A 10,872-nucleotide genomic window follows, 5' to 3' on the forward strand; every position below is an offset into this window, starting at 1 on the left:
ACACACAAATAATATATAACAATTAATTTTCTTTATATTTACCATGTCCGCGTACTCCCCGAGTACTCTCCGAGTACTCCGATTACTCCCAACTCCCCAGTCGGCCGACTAGGGACCGTGTGACAACCCAAACTTCTGAGGTTAGTGTCGTTTAATTTTGTGACCTTAATGTTCCGTTTTCTCTTTCGATGGGAAGCGTATTGGGGGTGTTATAATTCCGCTAAATGTAAGTATGTTATTCTTTTCACTCAACACTCGTAACCTTAATAAATTCCCTAAACATAAGACATGGTACATTCGTTGTGCATCTAAGAAATTAGTGGTCCCCACATTGATAAACTCTACGGCTCAAAATACTTGCAAACACTTGGATTACACAAGTGTTAAGCACATGCTACATATCACACATTAAGCCCAACTCTTGGTCAGCTTTTCCTTTAAGCCCAACCGGCCATGGCCCACCCTTCTCTAAATTATATTTACGTGAAACTATGATGGGGGCATACAATCTTCTTGCACGGTTTTAGTAAACCCTAAACCCTACTTCTCACCCAAACGACGGCTGTAACAAGGTTCCCCTCTCCTGTTCCGATTACACCTTGGTCCTCCTGTTCCGGTTGCATAGTGATTGTGAAGATTATCGGTTAGTAATCTTTGCCTGATTGTTCATGTATGTGTTTACTATATATTGATAATGTGACGAGTAGAGTTATAAACGGATTAGGATTGCTTGTCGACATGCATGAACTGTGATGTTAGGTTGTGTTAAATATATACGGATTAGCGGTTTCGATTGTTAATAATGTTGCGGCCCTCAATCACGTATATAAAACCATGTCGAGGTTATTCATGAATGCTTATTCGACTTTCGTCGAATCCGTTATGCGCAAATGTTCACGGTTTCGCATGGTTAAGAATAATACTTCCGGTGTAAGTAATTGCGTGTATTGGGTGTTTTAAATAACAAAGATGATGTTCGAATCTGTTGCGGTGCATACGATAAAAGAAAATGCATGTTTAATGGTTCTGATTAATGTTGTTGATGAATTCTCGTGATTTGAATAACTGCTGCTCATGATCTATTGTTGGCTGTTAGAAAACGATGAGGGTGATGATAATATACATGGGTGGGACGTGTGATGTTTGATGACCGCATAACTGTTACCTGATGTATGCACAAAAAAATAGATTAATATGTTCTGACATTGACTTGGTTACATGAATCCTTGACAATGATAACTTGATCAAAATCAGTAATATTATGACTAGTTTAAAAAGGTGTTAGACCACTAAATGGTTTTGGCTTCTTGTGTGATGCTAGTCTCTTGTGTGGGTAAATCGTAATGGTGATGGTCATTATAAATTGATATAGAGGCGACCAGCTCCTATTAATATGTATGCATAGATCGAACAGGAATAGCTAGCTATATTAATTAGTGTGGTTATGATACAGAACTTGATATGATGATGATTTATGTGATAGAATGTGTTATTAACAATTTGGTTTATGTGTGATGCATGAAAACCGAGTGGAATGATGATGTGTTTGCTATGAGGATTCCTGTAATCATGAGCTAGTAATAGATGTGTTGACAATTGTGAATGAAACATATAGTGAGTGGCCGACAACTGAGATTAGACAATCTCTTTCATTTGACCATTGGATTTTTGGGTTTTGTTTCAAGTTTTGGGCTGAACAAAAAGGGATCTCGGGCTGTGTGGGTGAATATGTGGACTAGGCCAGCCGCACATAGGGTAAAAGGGTACACTAAATTCACAAAATTCAAGTAAATGGACTATGATATATCATAGTCTGACAAATTGATAAAGGGGGTGGCCAAGTGTAGTCTCGATCTAATCAAGCACATGGGTATTTTTAATGAGGTTGTCATGTGATAGCCTAGGGAACAACGAACATTTTTGCTATGATGGTTTGTGAATCTGCATTTGAATCGCATGAATGATGAGTGAATATATGATGACTTTAGGCTGGTGTATTAGCGAGATGTAGCATGGACTTCATGTGTGTGCAAGTATTAAAGGTAGAGTATGTGATAACTTATGTATTAACTAAACATGATTTGAACTACGTGCATGTATTACTTGTATATTAAATGTGGGGTATGTGAACTAGGAATACATGAGTTAACCGTACGTAAGATACGTAGGTTATGTGTACATGAAACTGATTGTTGTCGATAACCATGATAGGGCGTGTTTGAGCAACTATTAATCGAATAACTAATCCTACCGAGCAAACCAAGGTGAGTTCACTGCACTTTTTTAAGCATGCGTCCCGGTGGTTTGGGACATCTGGTAAACGTTTCTGAAGGGAATACTGGGTAAACTGTTTAATTGGGATGTTGGTTATTGAACACAGTATAAATCATGTAAGACCCCGTACATCTACCGTGTTGCTGAAGAAGCAACGAGGTATTTAGTTGATAGCGCTATTAGGTTTGGCACCCTCACACCGGGCCGAAAGGACGGGCGTGAACTAATTACCTGGACTTCATGACCAATGCCTAGTTAGAGGCATTGGGGTTGGGCATTCTCATCGTGTACATATAAGAACCCTTACATCTATTCAAGGTTGTTTGATACCTTGACCTCATGACCAATGCCTAAATGGAGGCATTGGGGTTGGGCATTCACATCTAGTCGCCACATACGGTAATCGAGTAATAACAACATCAAAACAAAACGTTGAACTGTTGTAAACACACATCTGGTAATTAAACGCGTTAACAAAACTTTGAACTCACCAGCGTCGTCTGACACACTTGTCTGCATGCTTGCAGGTCTATTGAGTTATATCTTGTGGAACTTGCTGTCTGGGAGGCTGGAGTGATCATGGGTCGAGATACATGGAATCGCAATACAAGCTTAATGGTTTATATACACATGTTTTACGGAACACTTAACAAATGAGAAATGCTTCCGCTGTATACAATGAATGTCATGTAATATTTGTAACACTTTAAGCTAATGAATGAAAGTTTTATTTAAATACATTTATGAGTTCAATATGATTGGTGGCTTGGATCCTGGTACGTCACACGCCTCGCGGGGGTTTTCGCATGTGGTATTTTGGGGGTGTGACAGACCGCCTAGCGACTTTTACAACACTGGTAATAACAAAAACTCTATGTCCAATTAGTTATTTGCTCTCCTTGTCTTCGGTATCCATGGCCTGCACCCAAAATTCGACACCAATTTAATTATAAAAGTAAAGTAAAGATAAGTAGCAAAACAAAAAAAACTATATTAGGTAGGTATGGTGGTCATTTCCCTGATAACGCTAAAAAACTATTACACTCCTTGTGAGAATTAGGAAATCCAAAACGCAAATCATTACAGTCTTAAATGGAACTCATTTAGATAGGTTTGGTTCTCCTCGATTTGATATTTTAATCTTCCGGTGTTGGTACTGTCTGGTTCTGTCCCGATGAGCACCCGAAACAATCAGTAGAAGTCAATCTGGTGAGCCAAAATGCCACCTACACATAACAGTTTACAAAATTAAACAATTATTCAAATAACATTAATACATAAAGGTCAGCTGGAAAAATTAGAAACAATGCAGTCAAGTGGAACAAAAAAATGAAGAATTAACTATGTTATTTGGTGTTGCTCTTTTGTCACCGCTACCGAAAAGCTCAATCACCAAAAAAAATAAGTTGTTTTTTTGTCTAATTACCTTATATTAAAGTCTTTTAGGCTTTTGAATGCATTTTTTAGCAACTTAACCATCTGACTGGTTATACCAAGACTTGAACAAAAATGCCTCTAATGATTTCAGATTTGTAAAAACATAATGCTTAGCAACTTTACCAATATATAGCAAAAACTAAAATTTAAATTGAAAAAAAAACGAACAAAAGCAAACTTACCATAAAATCACCAGCAAGGATAATGCCCATATGTACTGACTGGCCCATTTCCAGCTCTTACTGTATATTGCATCCCGATCAGATGTGATTGCTTTCAAGTAGTTACAAAATGCTGCAAAAGTACTCATACACCTTTGTTTTGCAATCATGATTAGCATAATATATATATTTCATAACAAATAAAATAAAATGAATGAAAATGGTTTGTTGACTGGACTTGGTCTGGGAATAAAGGTAATTTACTCTAAAAAGAAAGATGCTTACTCTGTATCACCAAACCCAGTTTGACCCATTATCCCCCACCCACCCATTTTGCCACTTTTATAAAACAGAGTATCGGTAGTTACCTGTCGGCATATCGTAATGCTCACTAAAAGTATTGGGCGTTTCGAAAACAAACCAGCGAGTGAAAATTTAAAACAACCAAATGATTTCATACAAACCATTACTCATTTGCTCCACTATCATAAATCCAAGCTTATTACCATTACAACAATATTTGCTAATTACATTATAGTGTACATGATCTTCTAAACAAATAGGCAACAAATAACAGATTCATGAGGCTCAGAGTAAGCAAAAGGACCAAGCCACCATGGCTGCAATAGGGGTTACAGATACTAAGCTGCCATCCTCCATAGCTGCCACACCATGGCGACATATTGCCTTTATTTTGTTATAACTCATCACAGCCTCTGTGTAACAACGATCCATTTAAACCAAACACAGCTACAATTCCTATTTAACGGTCGTTAAATTACTATTTCTAACAATGGTACAACCATTTCACCACACGGTACAACACCAAACATCTATAAAATGTTACTGGTTGATGTTGTAGCATTTTATAGTACATAAATGAATATACCAATGAACCGGCATCACCATAAGTCCAACAAAACCCTAGCCGCCATGCCCGGAGGCGGTGGCTAGGTATTCTAAACCAGCGTTAACGTTGATACCCAACTATCAACGACCGTCCAGTGACGACCACCCTCCTAACAACACAAAATCACCATGACCAACACAAAACCGCATACAAAAAACAATTAACGGCCTAATCAACAACAACAACATAAGAAATCATACAACCAAATTAAAACTTCATAACATCTAACAAAAGAAAAATGGCAAATAAAGCAGGGATCCTAACCAACTCAGATTTATACGGATCCGTCATATGAACATGATGTTGTTTCATATTATGAAGATGAATTATGTTAAAAAACAAAATAAAAACAACATCATGTATAAGTAAGATATAATACAATAAGTTAGTGAATAATAAAAACAAAAGATACGTTAATGAAGAAGATTCAGGCATATTGGAAACCTACAAAAACAGGTTTGAATGACAAAAAAAAAATTGGATAATATATTGTAAAATTCAAACATAAAAGAAAAAGAATTCAGGATTAATAATGGAAATCATCCGTAATGTTAATACTCAAAAATCAACAGATCTTGAATGAAAATCAGATACAGGCTTAATATAAAATAACAATGATCAATAAACCCACCAATCAAACACATTTAAAAAGAATACATTCAAATAATTTAGTATAATCCAAAAAAAAATACATAAACAAATAGGGTTCATAGAATACAGATTCAATCAAAATTAAACATTTTTTTAATGAAAATCAGATTTAGGGATTTGCATAAAAATAACATCAAATTCAATAACAATAACATACAGATCTGGAATTACAATCGGACTTAAGGTAAACATCAAATTCAATAACAATAACATAATGTTAAATTAAACATTACAATCGGATTTAGGAGTATAAGTAAACATCAAATTCAATAATAATAACATAATGTTAATAAACATAAAATACAGATCTGGAATTACAATCGGACTTAGGGTTTCTACAACAGAACAATATCTCTTCAAAAAATTAATCAAAAACAGAACAAAAGTTATTATACACACAGATCTGGATAGATAACATTAACATATGAAATAAAAGTTATTAGACATTACAATCGGTTTAGGGCTATGAGTAAACATCAAAATCTATACCAAAAAACATAAAGATAATAAACATAAACAACAGATCTAGAATGACAATCAGAGCTAGGGTTTCTTGAATAGAAAAATAGTTTTTCAAAAAGTAAATCAAATTCCGAACAAAAAAATAATGATTAAACTAAGAAATTAACAATCTACACTTACAGATTTCGATATGGATCAACGAAGAAAAACAGAAATCGATTGAAGAAGATAAAGAAGATGAAGAAAAGGACGAAGTATATGTAGGTTGATTTAGAAAATCCATTGAAATATGGAAAGCTTTTGGTATTCGAGAGAATTGAAGAGAGAAGGCGGTGAAAATCTTTGGTGTATTGAAGAGCATTGAATGAAAATTGAAGGAAACAGAGAGAAGATGAGAATGCCGCCCAAAATCCCAATTCTCTGGCCACAGAGAATAGCACATCAAAGTCAAAAAGTCAACCATTATTTTGCTTTAGTATAATAGATAGATTAAATCAGTTTGAGTAATGCTCTCTTTACTTGCAAATGCGTCCATAGTTCATCTTTTCAAAGAGGTCAAATAGGGCAAAATTTGCTCAAAAGTTTTTTTGTTTCCATTTTTAATGTGTCAGTTTTCGTAGTGTTCTGATTGCGTTGATTTTGGCAATATACTTCTTGCTTCTTATCATCTTCATCAATTTTATTAGGTTTTTGGGTTTTGATGTTTCTTTCGCTAAAAGCAGGTTCCCGTACTTTTATGGAGCGTAATTTCCTTCTTTTCGGATCTGGCCCGGTATTTGGTTTTCTCTTATATGCAACGACTTTAGTTTTAGATGGCTTATTGGGTTTTGCAATTTTGTCATTGGCTTTGGTGTTTTGTACTTTGAGTGTTGTGATTTTGGGGGTTCTGATGTAAGGCGTTTCTTTTTTTGTGTTAATTTTTGCTAAATAAATTCATGCGATCTGGTGAAGTTTGTAAAGTTGGTGAGAACGAGTTCACTTTATTATGAGCTCAGTTCTACATTATTGAGGTTTGTAAAGTTCTTATGTATGCAACTCAAAAAAAAATGGCCAGCATACATAAGAGTGGTCCACTTTTTAAGTCACAAGGGTATTTGATTTTGGTTTCATGTAGATCCACAACTGTTCTATATTGGTTTATTATGTTTTTTATGGCTTTGATCTATTTGAATTCCTTTGGTTAATGCTCACAGCTGTTTTGTGTTGGTTTAACCCAAGCATAACGCACGAGTAGGGTGAGGAATCCCGCCGGTTTCGAAACCACTAGGCGGGTCAGGCAATGTGTTAAAGCGGGTTGGTTCTTAAGCGATAATATCTATGTCTGTAATATGTTTTCACCCATTATCCATATATTTTAACCCAAGATAACTTGGTTTCATATGACTGTGTTAACTTATCACATATGGTCACATTTTCTATCATACAAGCAGGCATGCCTTACTTTTTTGTTTTTAATTTACAGGCCTCTGCGTCGTTGGCACTACCTATCATCATTTTGTTCGGAGTTTTATGAGCCATATTTTTGTAAGTTATCTGCATGTCCCATTTGTCCCCTATGTATTCTATGATACAATAAATATCATTACGTGATTGCTGTAACTATTTTACACCTCTTATATTTAATTAATAAAACTCTGACCCGAAATCGGTTATTGTCTACGACTTGAGGCCACTTTTAATTTAATCCGGTGTCATATTTACCTGTAGTTGATTACTTAAACCGACCCAAGCTCGATTACCAAACCAAACCCGGGTAAAAAACACCTTACTATCCTGAACATGACTGCCGAACATTGTTTTTGGAGAACAAACTTTATTATCTATAAGAAGTCTTAAAAAAATAAATTATTTTTATCAGTGCTTAAATGAAAAAGTCAGTGCAACACATTTACTTTCCTTATACAGAATTTTATAATTTATAAGTTTGACTTTTTGTTTGGGAGATTACTTATTGACATCAAATTATGATTAGAATGGTTTTCCTTTTATATAAAATAGCAACCATATATGGAGGATTATTATGAAGATGTTATGTCTTGAAGTTTAAGATCAAAAGTAGCCTTTTTCTGGTATTGGGTTGTTCTCTAGAGTCAAAGTTATATAATATCATATTTAACCAGATTAGACAAAATATTTCAAGTTAACATGCTGGATTAGTTTTTTTTGCCTCCTTATCTATGTGTTCTATTTTGATTGTGTGTGTGGTCTACTTTTCGTTTTTAATTAAATAATCGACTTGACTACTGATTTGCCCGTTTGCATAATAGTACTACTCACTAACGAAGACCTCACAGAAAAAGGAGCGTGCTTCTTCATCAGCTAACATCTCAATGAAGCAACACCCGCTCCGCCTCTTGCCACCCCAACATCAAAGCCAACTAAAAGGCAAATATAATGGTACGTATAGAACACTTCATTCAAAAACACACTTTAAGAAATCCAATCCGAACTCCCAATAAAAATAGCACTGTTCTTTTATAGATACGTGCGACACATCAAGAAAAAGGACGGCTAAAAATCATGTGTAACAACCATAGATTATGCTACAGATGGACCGGTAAGACTTTGTTAAAAGGCTTCAATGGCTTGCTAAACAAACAAGGCGGATACAAATCCTATAAGACAACTGTAAGGTTATGGTATGGATGGACCGAGAAGGTTGTATCAAAATGCTTCCATTGCCTGTTATTTGTAGATCCATTTTTTCATGTAGGAATTAGTTGTTTTCAGTTAAAAAAAAGGTACAAAACATGTCGTATTTGGTCATCCAACTCCTATTTAAAAGACAAATCGAGATTTAGCATAAATGTACGTAGCATTGAACTGAGAATGATTCGGTTTAGCATGCCGCAACGCGCGTAGAGTATATAACTACTTCAATTAAAAAGTGGTGGTCTTTAGCCTTTTTTTTCTTTTTCTGAGAATCAATGATAAGGCATCTGTTTCTTTTCCCCGTGATTTGCTTACTTACCTATCTTCTTAGGATAATATAGTTATTGTTCATTTTGCATGATGTTTTTTTGTTTTGCAGGGAACGCCTTTTAGTCATTAAAGACAAGGCGACATTTGGCTTCTCATTTTAAATGTGTTTGCATAGTATGTTATCTAAATATTGTTATTATGTTATGGGTAACCTTTTGAGTTTCTAACAATTTAGAAGTTATTGTATTTGTAACAATTTAGAAGTTATTATTTATAATAGTTTAATTTAATAGATTTTTTTACAAGTGTCTATGTCGCCATGAATCACAATGAACCAAAAATCGAACCCCCGCTGATCCTAGGCGCAACGCGCCAGATTGATATCACTAGTTTGTTTTTAATTGTTATCTTTTTACAAAATCAAAATATTTGTGAATATCAAATATGTACGAGGTATACCAAATACGAACGATATACATGCAGAATGCCCTATATGATAAGGGGCTGGTTTAGAATTTCAAAAACTTTAAAAAATAATAATAAAACTATTAAAAAATAATAATAAAACTATGACACTGTAGTGACAAATTGTAGCGACAAGTGAATTTGTGATGTGTAACAATGTAACTTATAATGAATGAGTTATTATTACTCCTAGATTTTTCAAAATAAAATGGTATACTTGGGTCGTTTTTTTTAATTGAATACCACTTAAATTTAACGTGTAACAATTTATTACTTTTAACTAGTTTTTATACAAGTATAAGTTTCAAGGATTTAACATAACAAATTGGGTTTTAAACATCTATAGGGACTTAATAGTTAATACATGAAATGATGAAAATTAGGTTCAAGAATTTTTGCAAGAAAAATAATAAAGTGGATCCTTTTTTTGGTCATAGTAATCAATAAATATAAGACTTAAATCTTCAGCATTTCAAACACTTGATTAATACACACAAAAGGATCATTAGATGCGGACCAGTTTTATATTTACTTTGAACATCTGTATCAGGGTGCTTTTCATTATTCAACTTACACAAAAATAATTAGATTTTAGGTTAAGATTGTTTCGTATTTGGGTTAATTAATTTAATACGACATAAGTGTCACCTCTAATCATTTGGCTATGTGTTAATTCCATGGTTACTGAGTCTAAAAATTGTGTGGCTTAGCATTAGTCTCGTATTAATTTGAAAATGATTTGTTGGCGAATCGTCGATCAACTTAATCCATTTGTCACAACAACTCAATCCATTTGTTGACGAAAGTTACAATACAATAATGAATTTTGAATGGGATTGTTTCATTTCATTTACATTCACTTTTAAGGCATATTTTACTATATAAAAAACTATATTGAGTTGATTTTATATTTATATGCAAATTAGATTAATAATAATTTAAAGTATAAGTTATTGTACGATGATAAGTCCTACTAAAAAAATTGGCCAATAACACTTATAACATTCACTTCCATTACTAAGGGAGGAAGGGATATCCAAATTGCGTACACCGCTATCACCTATTCAGGTATCCCAAACCGGTTAGTGAATGCAGGTAGTAGTAACCGATTAAGGTAGCTGTGTGGGTAAGAGAGGGGGAGAGAGAGAGAGAGAGAGAGAGAGAGAGAGAGAGAGAGAGAGAGAGAGAGAGAGAGAGAGAGAGAAGGGGTGAGGTCCATAGTTTATGGTAGTATTTTAACCTATTAAAGTGTTTTAGGGTAGTTTAGGTTAAAAGTGAGGTGACAACGCAAGATTCGTGAAATCCGAGGTACCCTCATTGAGCACCCCTTCCTCTCTAACGGAGTAACGACAACCTAAATCTAACTGTGAAGTAACTTTGTTTGCCCTAATGATGTGAAATCTACTTTGATTTTTATTCTATTTTATTTTTTGTCTATTTTTTTGCAACTTGGTTTTTAATATTTCAAACTATAACTCAATGACTAATAATAATTATTATTATTATTATATATATCAATTGACAACACCACTTTGCTACAGTAATGTTGTCAATTTTTTTTCCTTTTTTCTTTGTTTCTTTTTTCCTTTT

The 10,872-nt window shown here is 34.2% G+C and overlaps 1 long non-coding RNA gene across 2 annotated transcripts; it reads left to right on the forward strand.

Moving 5' to 3' along the window:
• The first annotated feature begins 6,088 nt into the window (after positions 1–6,088).
• LOC110868866 lies at positions 6,089–9,075 on the forward strand. 2 transcript variants are annotated; one of them, XR_004879740.1, is made up of 5 exons: positions 6,089–7,188; positions 7,358–7,419; positions 8,163–8,292; positions 8,377–8,452; positions 8,927–9,075. It is a non-coding gene; the product is annotated as an uncharacterized LOC110868866 (long non-coding RNA). The 2 variants fall into 2 exon arrangements; XR_002552846.2 differs by lacking the exon at positions 8,927–9,075 and having other exon boundaries at positions 6,114–7,188; positions 8,377–8,767.
• Positions 9,076–10,872: the final 1,797 nt, after the last annotated feature.

This window comes from Helianthus annuus, chromosome 14 (assembly GCF_002127325.2).
Source record: "Helianthus annuus cultivar XRQ/B chromosome 14, HanXRQr2.0-SUNRISE, whole genome shotgun sequence".
NCBI classification, from domain to species: Eukaryota; Viridiplantae; Streptophyta; class Magnoliopsida; order Asterales; family Asteraceae; genus Helianthus; species Helianthus annuus.